We start from the raw sequence: 25,396 nt of genomic DNA, 5'->3' as shown, positions 1-25,396 counted from the left end.
CAACTACAAGAAAAAAAGATCAGACGTTCCTCAGCTTGGACAACAGGCCAAACAGTCGATCCCACCCCTCAGGGTGTTACCCGAGAATGTCCCCCCTCTGGTGCAGGGGCAAGATTTGGAATTAGCAAAGAAGTGGGCGGATGAATGGGGTATCCCGGTTGAAGACGTTCTCGCTTCCCAAGACGACAGGTTACCCAAGGCTGTGGTAGCCCCTAAGCCACAGTTTGTCATGGGAGCGCCTTTGGTCAGCAAACATGATCTCCCAACAAATATGCGTTACTTGCATACATGGTACTTAAGTGAATCAAAGAATGGGAGAACGATGATCGTGGTGAGTGTCCCACGGGAGTACTACGGCCGTCCCGAAGAAATCCATATCGACTTTGATGAACTCTTCCACATGTACAATGCCGACGCCCTCGACAAATAGCTTATGAGTTGCTATTGTATGTAAGTTTTTCAATTCGTTGTCTACATATAACTTGTTTAGTTATTTCAATTCATTGTCTACATATAACTTGTACTCTATTATGCAGAATGAAGATTCTAGATTGTAAAAATAGGAACATCCTAAATATTGGGTTTATTGACCCAGATAAAATACATATAGCGACGCTAACTGATAAACCCAAGGAGACGGAGGAAAACCTTCTAAGGTTTCTAACAGATCAAAATTTCTGTGACCACATACTGTTTCCATACAACTTCAGGTGAAGGTCTTTACTCTGTTGTGTCCATTCACTTATAAGTGTTAGTCATAAGTTACTCACTCACACACACACACACACACACACACACACACACACACACACACACACACACACACACATATATATATATATATATATATATATATATATATATATATATACATGTGCAGCTTCCATTGGATTCTGTTGGACATTCAAATTGATAAGGGAAGAGTTGATGCCTTCGACCCATTCTCGAGACCCTTGGAACAGTTCCAAAGCCTGCAGGACATGCTCCAAGGGTAATTTCAATCATTCTTGCGCTCTATCGGTCTCTTTCGATGATTTTCTGATATATCAATTAATGAAAAACTTAGCAAATCATTTTCCTTGTCGGGCAGGGTTTGAAAGCGGTTCAAGTGCGTGACTCCCGGTATCGAGCCTGAGAAGCTGACCTTTAGAGCGGGTCAGGTAAGTAGTAGTATGATATACTTCTATTTTCAATACATTTATGATGCTAGATTATTATTTTGATTATATATATTCTATTCTCGTAAAGTGCGACTAGCAGCCACGGGGGACGCATCTATGCGGATACTATGTTTGCGAGACCATTCGCACGTTTACCTCTGAGCACAAGGATCACAGATACGACGTAAGCAATGAACATTCACACCTATATTTTTACCCATCATTCTTTGTTATCATGATTGATATTCATATTCATCTCCTCTTCTTATATAGTACACGGCCATGAGGGAGAAGTCCCTACCAGAGCAACACGCGATTGTTGTTGCAGAGGAGCTTGCGACCTTTCTGAGGACGAAAGCTATAGATGACAAAGGACGATTTAGTGTAGCTAGGGGCCATTACTGATGTTGGTCCATGTAATCGAATAGACAGGCTCTAGTCCCGATAATTCAGATCTCCATATAATTGTATATATATGCTCGCTTGTAAGATAAGTTAATCTTATATATATATGCATAATTATTTCTATTTAGAATTATATGAAAACTAATTCCCGAACACCAAACAAGGCATCACGTTAATCTCTCGAACACCTAAACCTTAAAACCCTAAAACCCAAAAATAAACAAAATCTGCAGAAACTCTTTAGTCCCGGTCCGTGTTAAGACCCGGGACTAAAGGGCCTGCCCGTGAGGGCACTCCGAGGCGCCCACGTGGAGCACCGGCTTGGAACAGGGCCGGGACTAAAGGTTAGGCATTTAGTCCCGCCCCTTTAGTCCCGGTTGGTGAACCGGGACTAAAGCCCCTTACGGGCCGGGGCTATAGGCCCTGTCCCCACTAGTGTGCACAAGTACGAGTACGCCGGATGACGCCCGATGGCATCTGAAGTGAAGGCTGGAGAGCGGAGTTCGCCGATGAGAAGATAACTTGCGATCAGAGCCCATGGTCATGATAGGATAGCGATCCTCCTGAAGATGTGAACTTGCGATCTGATTTGGCCGTCTCAAAACGAAAGCTAGGAAACTGAACACGCGCCGTTGAAGGCTAGGTCTATGAGTTTTTATTTTTTGAGGGCTAGGTCTACCAGCTACAGTGGACGAGAAACAAGCGGCTGCGTCCGTGTGGGCTAGTCGTTGCCTGCATGTGTCGTATGGATATCCAGCCCATCATGGACATGGCCTAAAGCTGCGTGTGTGCGCGCTAACCTCAGCGTAAGTATGTACCTTTTTTTCTTTGTGTACGTATCCCTGGGCGAGGACCCCTGCATCTTGGGGGCCCGGGGCGGCCGCCACCTCTGCCCCCCCCCTCAGGGCCGGCTCTAGATGCGTCGTAAGTTCCTATCATGACAACTGAAATACAAATTACTTCGGATTATTAGGCTGGTTGCAATGGATAGTATCATATGCTAGTATCATGCATATGATACTAGTCTATGACACTACATCCGTAATGTTGGAAATATGCCCTAGAGGCAATAATAAATTAGTTATTATTATATTTCTTTGTTCATGATAATCGCTTATTATTCATGCTATAATTGTAATGATTGGAAACACAATACTTGTGTGGATACATAGACAAAACACTGTCCCTAGTAAGCCTCTAGTTGACTAGCTCGTTGATCAAAGATGGTCAAGGTTTCCTGACCATAGGCAAGTGTTGTCACTTGATAACGGGATCACATCATTAGGAGAATCATGTGATGGATTAGACCCAAACTAATAGACGTAGCATGTTGATCGTGTCATTTTGTTGCTACTGTTTTCTGCGTGTCAAGTATTTATTTCTATGACCATGAGATCATATAACTCACTGACTCTGGAGGAATGCTTTGTGTGTATCAAACATCACAACGTAACTGGGTGACTATAAAGATGCTCTACATGTATCTCCGAAGGTGTCCGTTGAGTTAGTATGGATCAAGACTAAGATTTGTCGCTCCGTGTGACGGAAAGGTATCTCGGGGCCCACTCGGTAATACAACATCACACACAAGCCTTGCAAGCAATGTGACTTAGTGTAAGTCACGGGATCTTGTGTTACGGAACGAGTAAACAGACTTGCCGGTAAACGAGATTGAAATAGGTATGCGGATACTGACGATCGAATCTCGGGCAAGTAACATACCGAAGGACAAAGGGAATGACATACGGGATTATATGAATCCTTGGCACTCAGGTTCAAACGATGAGATCTTCGTAGAATATGTAGGATCCAATATGGGCATCCAGGTCCCGCTATTGGATATTGACCGAGGAGTCCCTCGGGTCATGTCTGCATAGTTCTCGAACCCGCAGGGTCTGCACACTTAAGGTTCGACGTTGTTTTATGCGTATTTGAGTTATATGGTTGGTTACCGAATGTTTTTCGGAGTCCCGGATGAGATCACGGACGTCACGAGGGTTTCCAGAATGGTCCGGAGACGAAGATTGATATATAGGATGACCTCATTTGATTACCGGAAAGTTTTCGGCATTACCGGGAATGGTACCGGGAGTGACGAATGGGTTCTGGATGTTCACCGGGAGGGGCCAGCCCACCCGGGGGAAGCCCATAGGCCTTAGGGGTGTCAAACCAGCCCTTAGTGGGCTGATGGGACAGCCCAAGAATCCCTATGCGCAGGAGAAAGAAAAATCAAAGAGAAAAAAAAGGGGAAGTGGGAAAGTGGAGAAGGACTCCACCTTCCAATCCTAGTTGGACTAGAATTGGAAGGGGAGGACTTCCCCCCTTGGTTCGGCCGACCCCCTTGGGGGCAAGGCCCCTCTCCTCCCACCTATATATACGTAGGTTTTAGGGCTGATTTGAGACAACTTTTCCACGGCAGCCCAACCACATACCTCCACGGTTTTTCCTCTAGATCGTGTTTGTGCGGAGCTCGGGCGGAGCCCTGCTGAGATTAGATAACCACCAACCTTCGGAGTGCCGTCACGCTGCCGGAGAACTCATCCACCTCTACGTCTCTTTTGCTGGATCAAGAAGGCCGAGATCATCGTCGAGCTGTATGTGTGTTGAACGCGGAGGTGCCGTCCGTTCGGCACTAGATCGGAGCGGATCGTGGGACGGATCGCGGGACGGTTCGTGGGACGGTTTGCGGGGCGGATCGAGGGACGTGAGGACGTTCCACTACATCAACCGCGTTTATTAGTGCTTCTGCTGTGCGATCTACAAGGGTACGTAGATCTGAAATCCCCCTCGTAGATGGACATCACCATGATAGGTCTTCGTGCGCGTAGGAAATTTTTTGTTTCCTATGCGACGTTCCCCAACAGTGGCATCATGAGCCAGGTTCATGCGTAGATGTCATCTCGAGTAGAACACAAAAGTTTTTGTGGGCGGTGATGTGCGATTTGCTGCCCTCTTTAGTCTTTTCTTGACTCCGCGATATTGTTGGATCGAAGCGGCTCGGACCGACATTACTCGTACGCTTGCGAGAGGCTTGTTTCATCGCTACGAGCAACTCCGTTGCTCAAAGATGACTGGCGAGTGTCGGTTTCTCCAACTTTAGTTGAATCGAATTTGACCGAGGAGGTCCTTGGATGAGGTTAAATAACAATTCATATATCTCCGTTGTGGTGTTTGCGTAAGTAAGATGCGATCCTACTAGATACCCATGGTCACCACGTAAAACATGCAACAACAATTAGAGGACGTCTAACTTGTTTTTGCAGGGTATGCTTGTGATGTGATATGGCCAACGACGTGATGTGATATATTGGATGTATGAGATGATCATGTTGTAATAGTTAATATCGACTTGCACGTCGATGGTACGGCAACCGGCAGGAGCCATAGTGTTGTCTTTAAACTAACGTTTGTGCTTGCAGATGCGTTTACTATATTGCTAGGATGTAGCTTTAGTAGTAATAGCATGAGTAGCACGACAACCCCGATGGCGACACGTTGATGGAGATCATGATGATGGAGATCATGGTGTGACGCCGGTGACAAGAAGATCGTGTCGGTGCTTTGGTGATGGAGATCAAGAAGCACATGATGATGGCCATATCATGTCACTTATGAATTGTATGTGATGTTAATCCTTTATGCACCTTATTATGCTTAGAACGACGGTAGCGTTATGAGGTGATCTCTCACTAAAATTTCAAGCTCAAATTGTGTTCTCCCCGACTGTGCACCGTTAGGACAGTTCGTCGTTTCGAGACACCACGTGATGATCGGGTGTAATAGACTCAACGTTCACATACAACGGGTGCAAAACAGTAACACACGCGGAACACTCGGGTTAAACTTGACGAGCCTAGCATGTGCAGACATGGCCTCGGAACACATGAGACCGAAAGGTCGAGCATGAATCGTATAGTTGATATGATTAGCATAGAGATGCTTACCACTGAAACTATTCTCGACTCACGTGATGATCGGACTTGAGATAGTGGATTTGGATCATGTACCACTCAAATGACTAGAGAGATGTACTTTTTGAGTGGGAGTTCTTAGGTAATATGATTAATTGAACTAATTGTCATGAACATAGTCTAATGGTCTTTGCGAATTACGATGTAGCTTGCGCTATAGCTCAACTGTTTTTTATGTTCCTAGAGAAAATTTAGTTGAAAGTTCATAGTAGCAACTTTGCGGACTTAGTCCGTAAAACTAAGGATTGTCCTCATTGTTGTGCAGAAGGCTTATGTCCTTAATGCACCACTCGGTGTGCTGCACCTCGAGCGTTGTCTGTAGGTGTTGCGAACATCTGACATACACGTTTTTGATGACTACGTGATAGTTCAGTGCGCAATACTTAATGGCTTAGAAGCAAGGCGCCGAAGACATTTTGAAAACGTCGCAGAACATAAGAGATGTTCAAGGAGATGAAATTGAGATTTCATGCTCGTGCCCTTGTTGAAGAGATATAAGACCTCCGACAAGATTCTTTGCCTACAAAGTAAAGGAGAAAAGCTCAAAATCGTTGAGCATGTTCTCAGATTGTCTGAGTACAACAATCGCTTGAATCAAGTGGGAGTTAATCTTCCAGATGAGATAGTGATGGTTCTCCAAAGTCACTGCCACTAAGCTACTAGAGCTTCGTGATGAACCATAACATATCAAGGATGGATACAATGGTCCTTGAGCGATTCGCGATGTTTGACACTGCGAAAGTAGAAATCAAGAAGGGGCATCAATAGTTGATGGTTAGTAAAACCACTAAGTTTCAAGAAAGGCATGGGCTAGAAGGGATACTTCGTGAAACAGCAAAACAGTTTCTGCACTAATGAAGAGACCCAAGATTAAACCCAAACCCGAGACTAAGTGCTTCTGTTATGAGGGGAACGGTCACTGAGGCGGAGCTACCCTAGATGATTGGTAGATAAGAAGGTTGGCAAAGTCGAAAGAAGTATATTTGATATACATGATGTTGATGTGTACTTTACTAGTACTCCTAGTAGTGCGAGGGTATTGGATACCGGTTCTGTTGCTAAGTGATTAGTAACACGAAATGAAAGCTACGGAATAAACGGAGACTAGCTAAAGGCGAGGTGACGATACGTGTTGGAAGTATTTCCAAGGTTGATATGATCAAACATCGCACGCTCCCTCTACCATCGGGATTGGTGTTAAACCTAAATAATTATTATTTGGTGCTTGCGTTAAGCATGAACATGATTGGATCGTGTTTATTGCAATACGATTATTCATTTAAAGAGAATAATGGTTACTCTGTTTTCTTGAATAATCACCTTCAATGGTTTATTGAATCTCGATCGTAGTGTTACACATGTTCATGATATTGGTGCCAAAAGATACAAGGTAATGATGATAGTACCACTTACTTGTGGCACTGCCGCTTGAGTCATGTTGGTATAAATTGCATGAAGAGGCTCTATACTGATGGATCTTTATACTCACTTGATTTTGAATCACTTGTGACATGGAAATCATACCACATGAGCAAGGCGTTGTTTTCATTGAGATGAAACAAGATAGTAACCTGTTGGAAGTAATGCATTTTTTATGTGTGCAGTCCAATGAGTGCTAAGGCACGCAGTGGATATCGTTATGTTCTTACTTCACTGACGATTTGAGTAGATACAGGAGTATTAACTTGATGAATCACAAGTCTGAAATATTGAAAAGTTCAAAGCTATTTTAGAGTGAAGATCGTCATGACAAGAGGATAAACTGTCTACGATATGATCATAGAGATGAATATCTGAGTTGCGAGTTTTGGTACACAGTTAAGACAATGTGAAAATTGTTTCGCAATTCATGCCACCTGGAACACCATAGTGTGATGATGTGTCTGAACGTCATAGCCACACCCTATTTGATATGGTGCATACTATGATGTCTCTTATCGAATTACCACTATCGTTTATGGGTTATGCATTAGAGACAACCGCATTCACTTTAAATAGGGCACCGTGTATTTCCGTTGAGATGACACGGTATAGACTATGGTTTGGAGAATCCTAAGTTGTCGTTTCTTGAAAGTTTGGGGGTTGCGATGCTTATGTGAAAAAGTTTCAGTCTGATAAGCTCGAACCCAAAGCGGATAAATGCATCATCATAGGATATCCAAAATAGTTGGATACATCTCCCATCTCAGATCCGGAAGCAAAGTGTTTGTTTCTAGAAACGGATCCTTTCTCGAGGAAAGGTTTCTCTCGAAAGAATTGAGTGGGAGGGTGGTAGAACTTGATGAGGTTATTGAACCATCACTTCAACCACTGTGTAGCAGGGCGCAGGAAGTTGTTTGTGGGGCACCTACACTAATTGAAGTGGAAGCTGATGATGGTGATCATTAAGCATCGGATCAAGTTACTACAAACCTCGTAGGTCGACAAAGGTCACGTACTACTACAGAGTGGTACGGTAACCCTGTCTTGGATGTCATGTTGTTGAACAACAATGAACCTACGAGTTATGGAGAAGCAATGGTGGGCCCGGATTCCGACAAATGGCTGGAGGCCATGAAATCCGAGAGAGGATCCATGTATAAAACAAAGCGTGGACTTTGGAAGAGCTACTTGATGGTAGTGAGACTATTAAGTAAAGATGGATGTTTAAAAGGAAGACAGGGATGATGGTGATAAGTCACTATTAAAAAAGGCTCGACTTGTCGCAAAGATGTTTTCGAGAAGATCAAAGAGTTGACTATGATGAGACTTTATCACTCGTAGCGATGCTAAAAGTATGTTGGAATTATGTTAGTAGTTTCTGCATTATTTATGAAATATTGCACATAGGATGTCAAAACATTGTTTCCTCGACATTTTCCTTGAGGAAAGGTTGTATGTGATACAACCAGAAGGTTTTGTCGATCCTAAGGATACTAACAAGTATGCAAGCTCCAGCGATCCTTTTATGTACTGGTGCAAGCAACTCGGAGTTGGAATATACGCTTTGATGAGATGATCAAAGCTTTTGGGTTTGTGCAAGGTTTATGAGAAACTTGTATTTCCAAAGAAGTGAGTGGGAGCACTATAGTATTTCTGATAAAGTATATGTGGTTCACATATTGTTGATCGGAAGTAATGTAGAATTTCTGTGAAGCATAAAGGTTGTTTGAAAGGGGTTTTTCAAAGGAAAGACCTGGATAGAGCTACTTGAACATTGAGCATCAAGATCTATGGAGATATATCAAAATGCTAAGCAGAACTTTCAAATGAAATGCATGCCTTGACAAGTTTTTGAAGGAGTTCAAAATAGATCAGCAAAGAAGGAGTTCTTGGCTGTGTTGTAAGGTGTGAATATGAGTAAGACTCGAAAGCCAGACCATGGCAGAAGAAAGAGAAAGGAAGAAGGTCGTTCCCTATGCCTTAGCCATAGACTCTAAAGTATGCCAAGCTGTGTACCGCACCTGATGTGTGCCTTGCCACAAAGTCTGTTAAGGGGTACAGAGAGTGATCCAGGATTGAATCACTGAACAACGGTCAAAGTTATCCTTAGTAACTAGTGGACTAAGGAATTTTTCTCGATTATGGAGGTGGTTGAAGAGTTCGTCCTAAAGGGTTACATTGATGAAAGCTTTGACACTAATCCGAATAACTATGAGTAGTGAAACGGATTCGTATAGTAGAATAGATATTTGGAGTATTTCCGAATAGCACGTAGTAGCAACATTTATAAGATGACATAAAGATTTGTAAAGAACACACGGATCTGAAAGTTTCAGAACCGTTGACTAAAACCTCTCTCATGAGCAAGACGTGATCAGACCCCAGAACTATATGGGTGTTGGATTCGTTGAAATCACATGGTGATGTGAACTAGATTATTGACTCTAGTGCAAGTGGGAGACTGTTGGAAATATGCCCTAGGGGCAATAATAAATTAGTTATTATTATATTTCTTTGTTCATGATAATCGTTTATTATCCATGCTATAATTGTATTGATTGGAAACACAATACTTGTGTGGATACATAGACAAAACACTGTCCCTAGTAAGCCTCTAGTTGACTAGCTCGTTGATCAAAGATGGTCAAGGTTTCCTGACAATAGGCAAGTGTTGTCACTTGATAATGGGATCACATCATTAGGAGAATCATGTGATGGACTATACCCAAACTAATAGACGTAGCATGTTAATCATGTCATTTTGTTGCTACTGTTTTCTGCGTGTCAAGTATTTATTCCTATAACCATGAGATCATATAACTCACTGACACCGGAGGAATGCTTTGTGTGTATCAAACATCACAATGTAACTAGGTGACTATAAATATGATCTACATGTATCTCTGAAGGTGTCCGTTGAGTTAGTATGGATCAAGACTGGGATTTGTCACTCCGTGTGACGGAAAGGTATCTCGGGGCCCACTCGGTAATACAACATCACACACAAGCCTTGCAAGCAATGTGACTTAGTGTAAGTCACGGGATCTTGTGTTACGGAACGAGTAAAGAGACTTGCCGGTAAATGAGATTGAAATAGGTATGCGGATATTGACGATCGAATCTCGGGCAAGTAACATACCGAAGGACAAAGGGAATGACATACGAGATTATATCAATCCTTGGCACTGAGGTTCAAACGATGAGATCTTCGTAGAATATGTAGGATCCAATATGGGCATCCAGGTCCCGCTATTGGATATTGACCGAGGGGTCCCTCGGGTCATGTCTGCATAGTTCTCGAACCCGCATGGTCTGCACACTTAAGGTTCGACGTTGTTTTATGTGTATTTGAGTTATATGGTTGGTTACCGAATGTTGTTCGGAGTCCCGTATGAGATCACGGACTTCACGAGGGTTTCCGGAATGTTCCGTAGACGAAGATTGATATATAGGATGACCTCATTTGATTACCGGAAAGTTTTCGGCATTACCTTGAATGGTACCGGGAGTAATGAATGGGTTCCGGATGTTCACCGGGAGGGGCCAGCCCACCCGGGGGAAGCCCATAGGCCTTAGGGGTGTCACACGAGCCCTTAGTGGGCTGGTGGGACAGCCCAAGAAGCCCTATGCGCAGGAGAAAGAAAAATCAAAGAGAAAAAAAAGGGGAAGTGGGAAAGTGGAGAAGGACTCCACCTTCCAATCCTAGTTGGACTAGGATTGGAAGGGGAGGACTTCCCCCCTTGGTTCGGCCGACCCCCTTGGGGCTCCTTGAGCCCCAAGGCAAGGCCCCTCCCCTCCCACCTATATATACGGAGGTTTTAGGGCTGATTTGAGACAACTTTTCCACGGCAGCCCGACCACATACCTCCACGGTTTTTCCTCTAGATCGCGTTTGTGCGGACCTCAGGCGGAGCCCTGCTGAGATTAGTTCACCACCAACCTCCGGAGCACCGTCACGCTGCCGGAGAACTCATCTACCTCTCCGTCTCTCTTGCTGGATCAAGAAGGCCGAGATCATCGTCGAGTTGTACGTGTGCTGAACGCGGAGGTGCCGTCGGTTCGGCACTAGATCGGAGCGGATCGTGGGACGGATCGCGGGACGGTTCGTGGGACGGTTTGTGGGGCGGATCAAGGGATGTGTGGACGTTCCACTACATCAACCGCGTTTATTAACGTTTCTGCTGTGCGATCTACAAGGGTACGTAGATCTGAAATCCCCCTCATAGATGGACATCACCATGATAGGTCTTCGTGCGCGTATGAAATTTTTTGTTTCCCATGCGACGTTCCCCAACACGTAATGCATAGTATCATATGTTACTATTATAGGGTAGTTCATTTATTGTCATGCAAGACACATAGTAGCACAACATTTAATATGATACGGTATCATGATATGATACTCAATCCTATTTTTTCATTTAATTCTATGCCACCTCATCGAAATTGGCTAGTTGGCATGTATAATACTACCTGATACTCCCATTATGGGCAGCCTTATAATAACACAAGGACTGTCCTCGAGGCAAACTTTGATCCCATCCATATTAACCATTGGATTAGTTTAACACTACCCCTTAAAACGGGTAGTATGATGTAGTTATGTGGGCCGTATAGAAATTATGGTGAAATCATTATACCCTCTCGTGAGAGGGTCACGGGTATTTATTGATAGGAAGGAGCTTATCCCTTGAGCCCATACAATAACTTGGAGTACAAGGAGTAAGCTAGAGATTGATCTTAATAGAATTTAAAATACCTAACATAATTACTAGATGCGCTAGGAACAACCTATCGTCCTAACAATAATATCTTCAACACACCCCCTTAATCACGACTTGGCCAAGTTGAGATAATGCTTGAATTTCTCAAAGCTTCCTGTCGATAGCGCCTTGGTGAAGCCATCTGCAATCTGATCACCTAAATGCACAAAGCGAACATCAAATTGCTTGTTGGCAACTCGCTCACTAACAAAATGAAAGTCTATCTCAATATGTTTGGCTCTCGCATGAAAACTGGATTGGCAGAAACATAGGTGGCACCAAGGTTATCACACCACAAGTAAGGGCTTGCACTTGTGGTACTCTTAGTTCCTTTAACATGTACTGAAGCCATATAATTTCTGCAGTAGCATTGGCTAGTGCTTTGTACTCGGCCTCTGTACTAGACGTGAAAATTGTTGCTTGCTTCTTGGCACACCATGAGACAAGATTAGGACCAAAAAATATGGCAAACCCACCTGTAGACCTCCTATCATCAACACTGCCTGTCCAGTCAGCATCAGTGAATGCACTGATAAGGTTGGACTGTGACCTGGTGAATGTTAGCCCAAGACCAACTGTATGTTTCACATATCTCAGGATACGTTTAGTAGGAGTCCAATGCAGGGTGGTCGGAGCATGCAAAAACTGACACACTTTGTTCACAGCAAATGATATATCTGGTCTAGTAAGAGTCAAATATTGAAGAGCACCAATCATGCTTCTATACTGAGTACCATCCTCTTCACTAAGAGGCCCACCTTCATATAAAGACACCTTCTCTGAGCTAGACAAAGGAGTTGGTGAAGGCTTGCAACCCTGTATACCAACTCACTTCAACAAATCAGTTGCATATTTTTCTTGAGATAGAACTATACCATCCTTGTGTTTCTTGACTTCAAAGCCCAGAAAGAAACTCAAGTCTCCAAGATCCTTTATGGCAAACTCTGAGCCCAGATCCTCCACGAGTGCTATCACTGCTTCATGTGATGAACTTGTGACAATAATATCATCAACATATATGAGCATGTACATTGTTACATTCGACTTATGAAAAATAAACAATGAAGTATCAGACAGAAGGAACAAAACCAATGCTTTGTAAATTCATGCTCAAAGGAGAGTACCATGCTCTAGGGGTCTGTGTAAGGCCATAAAGAGACTTATCAAGTTTGCACACATGAAACGGTGCATTCTTGCTCTCAAACCCACGTGGTTGTCTTATATATACCTCCTCTTCCAGAACACCATGTAAAAACACATTCGGTAAGTCCAACTGTCTTAAGCTCCATTTCCTAGACGCAACAATAGACAAGACCAATCTGATGGTAGCAGTTTTAACAACTGGACTAAAGGTGTCCTCATAATCAATGCCATATCTTTGTTTGAAACCTTTAGCTACGAGTCTAGCTTTATACCTATCAATACTGCGATCTTATTTTCACTTAATTTTGTATACCCACTTACAGTCAATTAAATTTTTACCTTGACCTTGTGGAACCAAGTGCCATGTCTCATTTCTTTTTAATGCCATATATTCTTCTTTCTTGGCTCTCTTCCAATTTGGATCTGCCAAAGCTTTTTTAACACACCGAGGCTCTCCTGTGGTACAAGTTAGGCCAAACTTCAAAATATTTTTGTAATTTACTGGTTTAATTTTTCCTGTCTGCAGCCGTGTACCGGCACGCGTGGACATAGCACGCCTTGTCGTAGAAGATCTCGCGCCCGTCTGCTCAGGCCTGTGCGCCGGCAATCCGGAGGAAGCTATCGCGTCAGAAGTGGCGGGCGAGACAACCGACGCGTCGCTGGAGCCCGAGGGCGAATCAACACTGACGCCAAAGAGCGCGCCAGCATCTGGCGCAGCATCACCAACCGTTGTGGGCCTTGTGCCAAGGCCCACACCGGCGTCACCATGTGAGGATGGGCCCCCATCCGAGGCGCGGGTGGACGAGCGCTGCGGGTGCCGCGCGTGCGTGGCTGGCGAGGATTGGGCCTCCTCAGCCCCACTCAGTTCAGGAAGGGCGTCGCGTCCCGAGGCGGAGCCAGGTGGAGGCGGCGGCGAATCTGCATGGGATCGCACGCCTGCCGATCCCGAGGCTGCACACTAGGACGAATCAGCCTCGTGTCTCGTGTTGTTGTCATGTTTTGCAACATGAAGTAAGGGTTGATGCACCCTGTTTTGAGCATTTTTTGAGCCGATTTCTTCAGCAAAAAATTTCCTGCACAATCTGCATCATTAGGAGGCTGAGAAGCAGGGTCAAGAGAATTAGACATATGATCAGTAGTATTAATTTTTTCTATAGCCAAGTCGGTCAGATGACTAGGAAGAAGAAGAATTTCTTTGCGGAGGAGTGCTCCGGTGTTGGGATGTTGATTTTTGAAGGGAAAAATTCTCTTATCGAAAATAACATCTCTGGAGATGTAGACCCTCCCATGGAAACATCTAGGCATTTCACACCTCTGTGTTGAGGACTGTATCCAATGAACACACACTGTTTGAAACTAAAGGAGAGTTTTCTAGAATTGTAGGGTCGTAGGTTGGACCAGCAGGCACAACCAAAGACTGTGAGAGAGGCATAGTTTGGTTTGATATGCAAGAGTCTTTCAGTGGGTGTTTCAAAGTTAATAACTCGACTAGGCATAATATTGATGAGATAAGTAGCAGTAATAAAAGCTTCATCCTAGAATTTTAATGGCATGGATGCATTCGGAAGAAGTGAAAGGCCAACATCAACTATATGTTTGTGTTTGCGTTCGGCAGAGCCATTTTGTTGGTGGGCATGAGGGCATGAGATATGGTGAGAAATTCCCAATTTCTGAAAAAATGGGTTAAGTTTTTCATACTCACCACCCTAGTCTGATTGGGTTGAGATAATTTTTCTATTAAACTTTCGTTCAACAAGTGCTTGGAAGTTTTGGAAAACTTGAAAGACATCAGATTTATGTTTGATAAGGTAGATCGATGTATACTTGCTATAATCATCAATTAAGCTTACATAGTATGTGTGTCTACCAACACAGAGAGGTGTTTTCCCCATACGTCAGAAAAAATGAGTTCTAATGGTTTGTAAGAAACACTAGTTGACACAGGGTAAGGTAATTGATGACTTTTGTCTTTCTCACATGAATCACAAACGGTTTCATTACTAGGCTCACCAACAAACGGGAGCTTATTTTTCCTAAGCACACGTTGAACAATAGCGAAAGAAGGATGGCCTAAGCGATCGTGCCACCTTGCTGAAGATAATGTGGTGACACCAAGACCTTGTTTATTGGAACTCTTAAACCGAGAGATCAATGGATAGAGGCAACCAACGCATCTACCTATGTAGAGAATTCTCCTCATTGTCTGGTCCTTAATCAAGAAGAAAAAGGGGCGAAACTCAAGAAACACATGATTGTCCAAAGGAATGCGATGAACTAAGAGGAGATTTATTCTAGCATGAGGTGAATGAAGATTTTTTTTTGAGATAAGTAGGACGGCTAGAGGTATGCAATACTGACTGACCAATATGATCTATTCTCATACCTGACCCATTGGTGCCATGTATCTGATCTTGGCCGCGATATTTCTTGCGGACGGTCAGCTTCTCTAGCTCTCCGGTGAGGTGGTCGGTCGCCTCGCGATTGACGTACCAGTTCGTGTCCACCCCATACTGGGCAGCAGCAACCACTTTTTCTTCCAGAGCATCATCGTCAAACCTGTACTAGCAGTCCTTGGCACTATGGACAAGTTTACCACAGATCTGGCACTGAATGGGATCGCTGCTTCTGGAGTTGTTGCCGTTCGGCGGGCCACCGGGGCCTTCTAGACCGCCTGGACCGCCGCCTGGGCGGGCACCCTTGTTGTTGTAGTAGAAGGGATGCACGCCGTCATCGCTGCTGCCACCGCCACCGCCTTGTTTCTTCCTGTAGCCGCCACCAGATTGCTTCTGGTCTCGAGGCTTGCCACGAGATCGGGGCGACCCTCCACGGCGAGCAGCAGTGTTAGCACATGACTTGAATCCTCCACCGCCTGCACCTCCCATGAACAGCTCCACGCACTGATCGAAGTTGCAGACATGCACGTAGAGGAAGTCGACGGTGACCGGCTCCGTGCGGGCGTCTAGAGCCGAGAGTGCAGAATTGTAGTCAAGGTCCAGTCCCGCGTGATGAAGGAGAGGCGTTCGTCTTCATAAAGTGGTTTTCCCGTAGCAGCGAGTTCATCTTCTAGTGCCCTCATCCGTCTGAAGTATGTCGGGGCAGATTGGGTCCTTTTCTGAGCATTGGCTAGGGAGATGCAGATGTTATTGATACGTGAACGGGATTGTGAAGCGAACATATTACCGAGGGAGGTCCAGAGCGCGTGCGCTGTGCGGATGGAAACCACCGAGATGAGCACATCTCTTGACAGATTGTTCAAGATGTGCCCAAGGACCTGCTGGTCCTGTCTCACCCAAGCCTCGTAGGATGGTTTTAGAATTGACTGATCCTTCCCATCTTTGTCCTTGACAACGAGGAGTTTCTCCGGCGCACTGATGGAACCATCAAGGTAGCCATAGAGGACAGCGCCAAGGAAGTGGTGGAGGATCTGTGCCCTCCAGAGGTGATAGTTCTCCATGGTGAGCTTCTCCGCGACTTGGGGTCCAAGACCGCCTGAGATAGCTTGGGTTGATGATTAGGACGCCATCGGAGCTCTTGTGGAGATTGGTTTTTCTCTCTAGGACGTAGGGGAAGAGGTAGCTGTGATTACCATGTAGAAATTATGGTGGAAGCGTTCTACCCGCGAGTATTTATTGATAGGAAGGGGCTTATCCCTTGAGCGCATACAATAACTTGAAGTACAAGGAGTAAGGTAGAGATTGATCTCAACAGAACTTAAACTACCTAACAGAATTACTAGATGCGCTAGGAACAGCCTATCGGCCTAACAATAATGCCTTCAATAGGCCGGTCCAGGTGGGAATAGGGTGTGGGCCATTTGGATTTTTTTAACAAAAAAATTAAAACAGGTCGGCCCATCAGATGAATCCGAGTTGATACGATGTGAGGGTACGATTTAGACCGGAATTACATAGTTCAGAGTACAATCGATCGGGATTTCGATTTGAGGGTTTCTGCCCGACCAATACAAGTTCAAGATTTAAATTAGACTTTTTCCTAACATCATTTGCAAAAATCATAATTAACCATTATCCTTTAATTTTGGCTGTAAGTTCTATAGTATGGGCCACGCAAAGTGGATGTCATTTTACTTTTTGGTACGGGCTGAAATGGACTCCGACGTTGTTCTGCTTCATTACTATTTTACTCATCTATTTTTCTGAAGAAATTTATAGGGTAGAAGTTTTTTAATGAATTACTACAATCGTAAGAAAGGAAACCGTGAGTGTATGATCACTAGTATCTAGCTTCAATAACAACCAAATTACCTAGCCCGACTAAGCTTGTGGTATCTAATGGTCCCTTCATTTCATTTTTATTTTTGCATATAGGCTTTGTATTAAGCTAAGCCTTTTAATGTTTAACCACATTTAGAGGAAAAATATCACCATTCATGATACTGCAATATCATTGTAATACATTTTTTATATTCTATTTATTTGATATCATAGATGTTGATACTTTTTATCATAGATGTTGATGCTGTGCACATGACGACCTTAGAAAACACAACTCGAGAGGCAAACAAAATCGAAAGGTAGCCGTACGGAAGAGAAATGGAGTTGGCCCATGCAAAATACTCCCTCCGTTCCTAAATATAAGACCTTTTAGGGATTTTACTAGGAGACTACATACGAAGCAAAATTAGTGAATCTATACTTTAAAATATGTCTATGTACATCCGTATGTAGTTTATAATACAATCTCTAAAAGGTATTATATTTAGGAACGGAGAGAGTAGCAGATTGATGGCCGACATCACCTGCTCATTTAGCCAATCCGATTAAGCTTGTGTCTGCTTAAAAAAAAGAAGCTTCTGCTACGCAATGCTCCCTCCTTTTATTTTTAGTTCACATATTTTTTGCCTGGGTTATTTTTCACATATTAGTATTGTATTAAGTTAAGCTTTTAAAGTTTGAGGATATTTATAGGAAAACTTACCATTTGGAATAAATAACTATCATTAGATTCAACATGTAATATATATTTATCATAGATGTTGATATTTTTATGTAAATTTGCTCACTCATTAAAAAAATTGATGTAAGACAAAAAACTAATATGAGAAGTAAAAAAATCAAAGGAAGTACTAGTAGAGAAGTATTTCTTTTAGACAAAAAATACTAATAGAGAAGTATTTTGCCACCCCCTCCATCCAAAAAGAAATAAAGAAGATGGCCATGTAAAACAGCAGAATTGTTATAATACAGATTGATCGAACTCATTCTTTCATTGATGATCCAAGGATTATCTACATGGGGAACCGTCGCCACGAATGGACGCGTCCGATCGTGGGGGCGCGGGCATGTCGAACGGTTGCCATAAGCAACCGACGGTAATTTTCACAAGAGAGGATTATCCCTAATTACAGAATTAGTTTAAATCCTAACACTCCCCCTAATCCTCGCTTCTCTTTGAGACTGATCATCCTTGAAATATTCTTCTCCAAAATCCTGTGGGAAAAAATTAAAAACAAAATATATAATATGCCATGAAAAACTCCTTCTAAAACCCAGTGGGAAAATAAGGAGAAAACGACATATATCGTCCATGCTTGCATTGATATTGCCTCATTAAAAACCTTATGTGATAAACCATTTGGAAAAACTCACAAAGGAAAAGAGTGCAATATTAAAGATCTTATGATCTTAACAGGTTATATCCTAGTAGACTTCCCCCCCTGAATTTTGCAAGTCTCGAAGTCATCTCATACCAATTCCATTTACATACTTATGGAATAAAGAACTTGGTAAAGACTTAGTAAATAGATCAGCGAGATTAGCGCATGACTTCGTTTGCAAAATACGTATCTCCCCCTTCTCTTGCAGATCACGGGGATAAAATAATTTAGGAGAAATATGCTTTGTAATATTGCTCTTAATATAACCCGTTTGCATTTGTGCAATGCAAGCAGCATTATCTTCGTAGATAATAGTGGGTGATTTTACCGAACCAATCCCACTTGAACTTTGGACAAAGTTCATCATTCTGCGAAGCCATACACATTCACGTGATGCTTCGAACAAAGCAATTATCTCAGAATGATTGGTGGACGTTGCCACTAAGGTTTGCTTTGTTGACTTCCAAGAGAAGGTCGTACCTCCATGTAAGAAGACAAAACCAGTCTGCGATCTGGCATCATGGGGATCTGACAAGTATCCAGCATCGCAATACCCCACCATGGTTCTCTCTTGATTTTTCTGATAGAATAAACCAAGATCTTTGGTGCCTTGAAGATATCTGAAAATATTCTTCACACCAACCCAATGCCTTTTTGTTGGTGATGCACTCTATCTAGCCAGTAAATTAACTGCAAATGCTATATCAGGTCTAGTGCAGTTTGCTAGATACATTAGTGCACCAATGGCACTGACATATGGAAACTCTGGTCCCAATATCTCTTCATCATCACACTTAGGCCTAAATGGGTCCTTGTCTCTCTCAAGTGACCTGACGACCATAGCTGTTTTTGATGGGTATGCTTTATCCATATTGAAATTTTCCAGTATCTTTTGGATGTATGCAGACTGATGAACAAGTATTCCTGAAGAAAAATGTTCAAATTGCAAACCAAGACAAAATTTGGTTTTACCCAAATCTTTCATCTCAAATTCCGCCTTGAGATGATTACTTGCCTCATGTATTTCACGTGTAGTCCCAATGATGTTCAAGTCATTAACATACACGGAAATTATACAGAATCCATCAGTGGATTTCTTGATGAACACACATGGACAATCATTGTTGTTTGAGTAACCCTTTTCCAGAAGGAACTCAGTTAGTCGGTTATACCACATTCTACCCGACTGTTTCAAGCCGTATAACGACTTCAGTAGCTTTATGCAATACATGTTGCGGTTAGCTTTTGGATCCGGAATCTTCAGACCCTCGGGAACTTTCATATAGATATCCGTCTTAAGTGACCCATATAAATATGCAGTCACAACATCCATCAATTGGATATACAAATTCATTTGCACTGCCAGTGATATCAAGTAGCGGTACGTGATTCCACTCATCACAGGAGAATATGTTTCATCATAATCGATGTCGGGTCTCTGTGTAAACCCTTGTGCTACAAGCCTCGCTTTATATCTCACCACCTCATTGTTTTCGTTCCTTTTACGAACAAAAACCCATTTTGCCCACACGGGGAAAACATTAGGAGGAGTAGGTATTACTGCAGTAAATACCCCTCTCTTAGCAAGCGAGCTCAACTCGTCCTCTATTGCGACCTTCCAATTGGACCAGTCTGAGCGTTTCATACACTTTGCCATGGACTTAGGTTCACGATCCAATGCCAGGTCATCTGCAATCTTTGAGGCAAAAAATATGTCGACAATTGTAGTCTTTTTGTTGAATGATTCTCCTGATTCAACATAGTTGATGGAAATCTCATCAATACCTTCTGACTCATTGTGATTTCCCACAACAATCCAGTCAAGGTGTACCGATGTCCGAGCACCAATATTTGTGTGCACAATTGTGCTGGGTTCTGGATGCATAACATCCTTTAGGTGTCTTTCAACACTAGGTTGAATATCAACTCGTGGTTGACCTACATTTACAATTGAAGGGATCCTCACTTCCCGCGGATGCTTCTGAGAAGCCGTGTCCTTTTTATCCAGTTTTCTCCCCCTCTTGGGCGGTTCAGTGGTCTTATGAGATATCTCAACTCTCTCTGGAACATTCATAGCAGGAACATGGGATTTAGTGACACCTTTATAATCAGTAAATGCATCTGGCAGATTATTTGCAATATTTTGCAAATTAATAATCTTCTGAACTTCTTGTTCAGATTCATTCGTACGTGGATCTAAGGACTGAATGCCTTTAACATTACAATCTATTTTCCGGCATTCTTTGTGGTTCTTTTCTCCCCCTAATGCCGGAAAATTGTCCTCATCGAAGATACAATCAGCGTACCCGGCTGTAAATAGGTCCCCTGTTAGAGGCTCCAGGTACTTTATAATCGACAGAGAATTGTACCCCACATAGATCCCCATTTTTCTATGTGGACCCATCGATGTACGCTGAGGTGGTGATATCGGTACGTACACAGTGCAACCGAATCTTCGAAGATGTGAAATATTTGGTTGATTTCCACGTACTAACTGCAGTGGGGAGGTTGTATGATATGCAGTTGGTCGAATTTGTATCAACTCTGCGGCATGCAATACCGCATGTCCCCAACAAGAAGTTGGAAGATTACAATTCTGTAGGAGTGGTCTTGCTATAAACTTGATCCTCTTGATGAGTGATTCTGCAAGACCATTTTGTGTGTGTACATATGGTACAGAATGCTCCACAGTTATGCCCAAGGCTAGGCAGTAATCATTGAATGCTTGTGAACTAAATTCAGCAGCATTATCCATTCTGATGGATTTTATCCTGTGTTCAGGATGATTTCCCTCAGTTTAATGATTTGAGTAATCAGCTTTGCAAAAGCATGGTTCCTTGTTGATAATAGACACACATTAGACCATCTTGTCGATGCATCAATGAGCACCATAAAATATCTAAATGGTCCCGATAACGGTTGAATTGGACCACATATATCTCCTTGAATGCGTTCAAGAAAATTAAGTGGTTCATTCTTGATCTTCAGATATGAAGGTCTTGTGATTAATTTCCCAGTTGCACATGCAGTGCATACGAAATCTGAGGATTTGGGGAAATTAGCAACCGTTATGTTGTGTCCAATTGAACCGTCAATAATTTTTATCATCATCCCCACACCAAGATGACCCAGGCGATCATGACATATCTTGAACTTGTCAAGATTCTGAAAAATTATTTTGTATGCCAAATGTTGCTCTCGCTTGATGTATGTGTAATACAGTCCAGAAGATAGAGCAGCAGTCTCTCAAGGGTTTCCTTGTCGGATACCTTCTGCTGAGTTATGAGTAGGCTTTCAACCGCATTGTCTTCATGAGTTTCAATGTGTTAGCCATTCATACGGATATCCTTAAAACTCAACAGGGTATGAGTTGAATCCGGATACAATAAAGCCTCCTGGATTTCAAGTTTTGTACCATTCAGGAGGGTAAATGTGGCTTGACGAGAACCAACAATTACCGTGTCATGACCACCAATTGTCATAACACTTCCCTTACTCGTTTTGAGACTTTGGAAGTATTTAACCTCCCGTAGAATTGTGTTAGAGGCACCACTGTCCACTAAACAAATTTCCTCCTCCATTGGATTGTTTCTCGAAGTTTTCTATAGAGTAAAAGAATAAAATTCATTATTTATCCAATCTAATATAGAATTAACGCATACATTACATACTATGTATGTCTGCTTACAAATTATAATACATTATGTTTAAGGACATAATTATTACAATACCATATGTCTGAGAACATAATTATTTTACAACACACAATATAACTAAGGACATTATCACAACACTTATGACATTATTGGAAGATCAAAGCATATCTCCATATATGTCATTAGTAGAAGTGAAATCCACCAACATGTCATCAACATTAAGTGGCGGTCCTTCCTTTTGCTGAGCCTGATCTTGGTTCTCCATGTTGTCATGAACTGCGTTCAGATGAACGTCTTGAGAACTTTCAATAATTGGACCAGTGAAGTGAGCTTCGTACTGGTTCCCTTGAGCCTTCTTGCCCTTGCCAATCGATTGCTGATACAACGTCACCAGATGCTTAGAAGTTGTACACTTCCTTGCATGATGAGTAGTACATCCACATCTGTAGCAAGCTTGAGAGTTGCTACACTTATCATTTTTCTTAAAATGATTCTTACTCTTTTGTACTCCATTGCTATTCTGATTCTCATTGCGTCTCCACTTTCCTTTAAACTTCCTATGGTTCCTTTTGGGACCACGGGACTTCTGAGTATTCTGAGAATTAAAATGTGCTTCACGCAGCAGCAGTGTTCCCGTTGGACGGGGCATATTATTCTTATCGAGAATTTCACTGTGCTTTTCTGCCTAAAGGAGTGCATATATCAACTCATAATGCTTCTTGTATTTCTGCTGACGATGTTGTTCAGCAAGAATCCTCATATTAGGATGGAAAGTAGAGAGTGTCTTTTCAATGAGATCCGCATCCGAAACTGCACTATTGCAGAATCTCAACTTAGAGTTGATTTGATGCACAGCAGAATTGTACGCTGCAACGGACTTAAAATCCTGGAAATGGATAAGTGCCCATTCTCTTTGCGCTTCAGGCAACATCACCGACCTTTGTTGATCATAACGCTCCTTTAAGGAGTTCCACAATGATAGAGGATTTTCCTCCATGATGTACTCTTCTTTCACAGCAGGATCAAGGTGGTGTCGAATGAAGTGCAAAGAAGCATACTTTGTCGTATCTGCGATAGCAGGAGTACCTTGAGTAGGTGTGGTTATAGTGCTGATCAGATTCCTGGCCGCCAAGTTAATCTTGACATCCACGGCCCAGGTTAGATAATTTCTGCCATCAATGGCAAGCTCAGCAAATTCCTTCTTGGATATGTCAACCATATCCTGCATGAAAATATCATGCGCATTAATTTACACTCATGTAAATTAATTGTGTGTAAAATAAAATGCTTGATTAAATATAAAGGTCTAGAAAAATCCTAAAAGACCCAAAATATGACTGTCTACAAAACACTAGTGGGGACGGGACCTTTAGCCCCGGCCCGTAAGGGGCTTTAGTCCCGGTTCATTAACCGGGACTAAAGGGGCGGGACTAAAGGCATAACCTTTTCGTCCCGGCCCTCTTACACGCCAGGACTAAAGGTGCTCCACGTGGGCGCCTCGTAGCACCCCAGGGGCAGGCCCTTTAGTCCCGGTTCGTTACACGGTCCGGGACTAAAGATTTTCAGATTTTGCTGACTTTTGGGTTTTTTTTTTGAATGAAATTATTTTTGGATTTTAGGGTTTTAGGGTTTAGGTGTTCAGGAGATTAACGTGATGCCTCGTTTGGTGTTCGGGAATTAGTTTTTATATAATTTAGAATAGAAATAATTATGCATATATATATATAGGATTAACTTATCTTAGAAGCGATCATATATATACAATTATATGGAGATCTGAATTATCGGGACTAGAGCCCGTCTATTTGATTACATAGACGAACATCAGTAATGGCCCTTAGCTACACTAAATCGTCCTTTGTCTTCTATAGCTTCCGTCCTTAGAAATCCCGCAAGCTCCTCTGCAACAGCAATCGCGCGTTGCTCTGGTAGGACCTTCGTCCTCATGGTCGTGTGCTATATAAGAAGAGGAGATGAATATGAATATCAATCATGATAACAAAGAATGACGGGTAAAAATAGAGGTGTGAATGTTCATTGCTTACGTCGAATCCGTGATCCTTGAACTCAGAGGTAAACATGCGAATGGTCTCGCAAACATAGTATCCGCATAGATGCGTTCCCCGTGGCTGCTGGTCGCACTTTACGAGAATAGAATATATATAATCAAAATAATAATCTAGCATCATAAATGTATTGAAAACTAATAGAAGTATATCATACTACTACTTACCTGAGCCGCTCTAAAGGTCAGCTTCTCAGGAAAGTTACCGGGAGTCACGCACTTGAACCGATTCCAAACCCTGCCCGACAAGGATAATGATTTGCTAAGTTTTCCATTAATTGATATATCAGAAAATCATCGAAAGAGACCGATAGAGCGCAAGAATGATTAAAATTACCATTGGAGCATGTCTTGCATGCTTTGGAACTGTTCCAAGGGTCTCGATAATGGGTCGAAGGCATCAACTCTTCCCTTATCAATTTGAATGTCCAACAGAATCCAATGGAAGCTGGACATGTGTGTGTGTGTGTGTGTGTGTGTGTGTGTGTGTGAGTAACTTATCAATTACACTTATAAGTGAATGGACACAACAGAGTAAAGACCCTCACCTGAAGTTGTATGGAAACAGTATGTGGTCACAGAAATTTTGATCTCTTAGAAACCTTAGAAGGTTTTCCTCCGTCTCCTTGGGATAATTAGTTAGCGTCGCTATATGTATTTTATCTGGATCAATAAACCCAATATTTAGGATGCTCTTACTTTTACACTCCAGAATCTTCATTCTGCATAATAGAGTACAAGTTATATATAGACAATGAATTGAAATAACTAAACAAGTTATATGTAGACAACGAATTAAAAAACTTACACACAATAGCAACTCATAAGCGATTTGTCGAGGGCGTCGCCATTGTACATCTGGAAGAGTTCATCAAAGTCGATATGGATTTCTTCGGAGCGGCCGTAGTACTCCTGTGGGACACTCAGCACGATCATCATTCTCCCATTCTTTGATTCACTTAAGTACCATTTATGCAAGTAACGCATATTTGTTGGGAGATCATCTTTGCTAACCAAAGGCTCTCCCATGACAAACTGTGGCTTAGGGGCTACCACAGCCTTGGGTATCCTGTCGTCTTGGGAAGCGAGCAAATTTTCAACCAAGTACCACATTCATCCGCCAACTCCTTTGCTTTTTCAAAAGCTTGCCCCTGCACCGGAGGGGGAACATTCTCGGTTAACACCTTGAGGGGT

This window comes from Hordeum vulgare, chromosome 4H (genome assembly GCF_904849725.1).
Source record: "Hordeum vulgare subsp. vulgare chromosome 4H, MorexV3_pseudomolecules_assembly, whole genome shotgun sequence".
Classification (NCBI taxonomy): Eukaryota; Viridiplantae; Streptophyta; class Magnoliopsida; order Poales; family Poaceae; genus Hordeum; species Hordeum vulgare.
The sequence above is the reverse complement of the archived record's forward strand: the minus strand, read 5'-3'. Positions refer to the sequence as shown.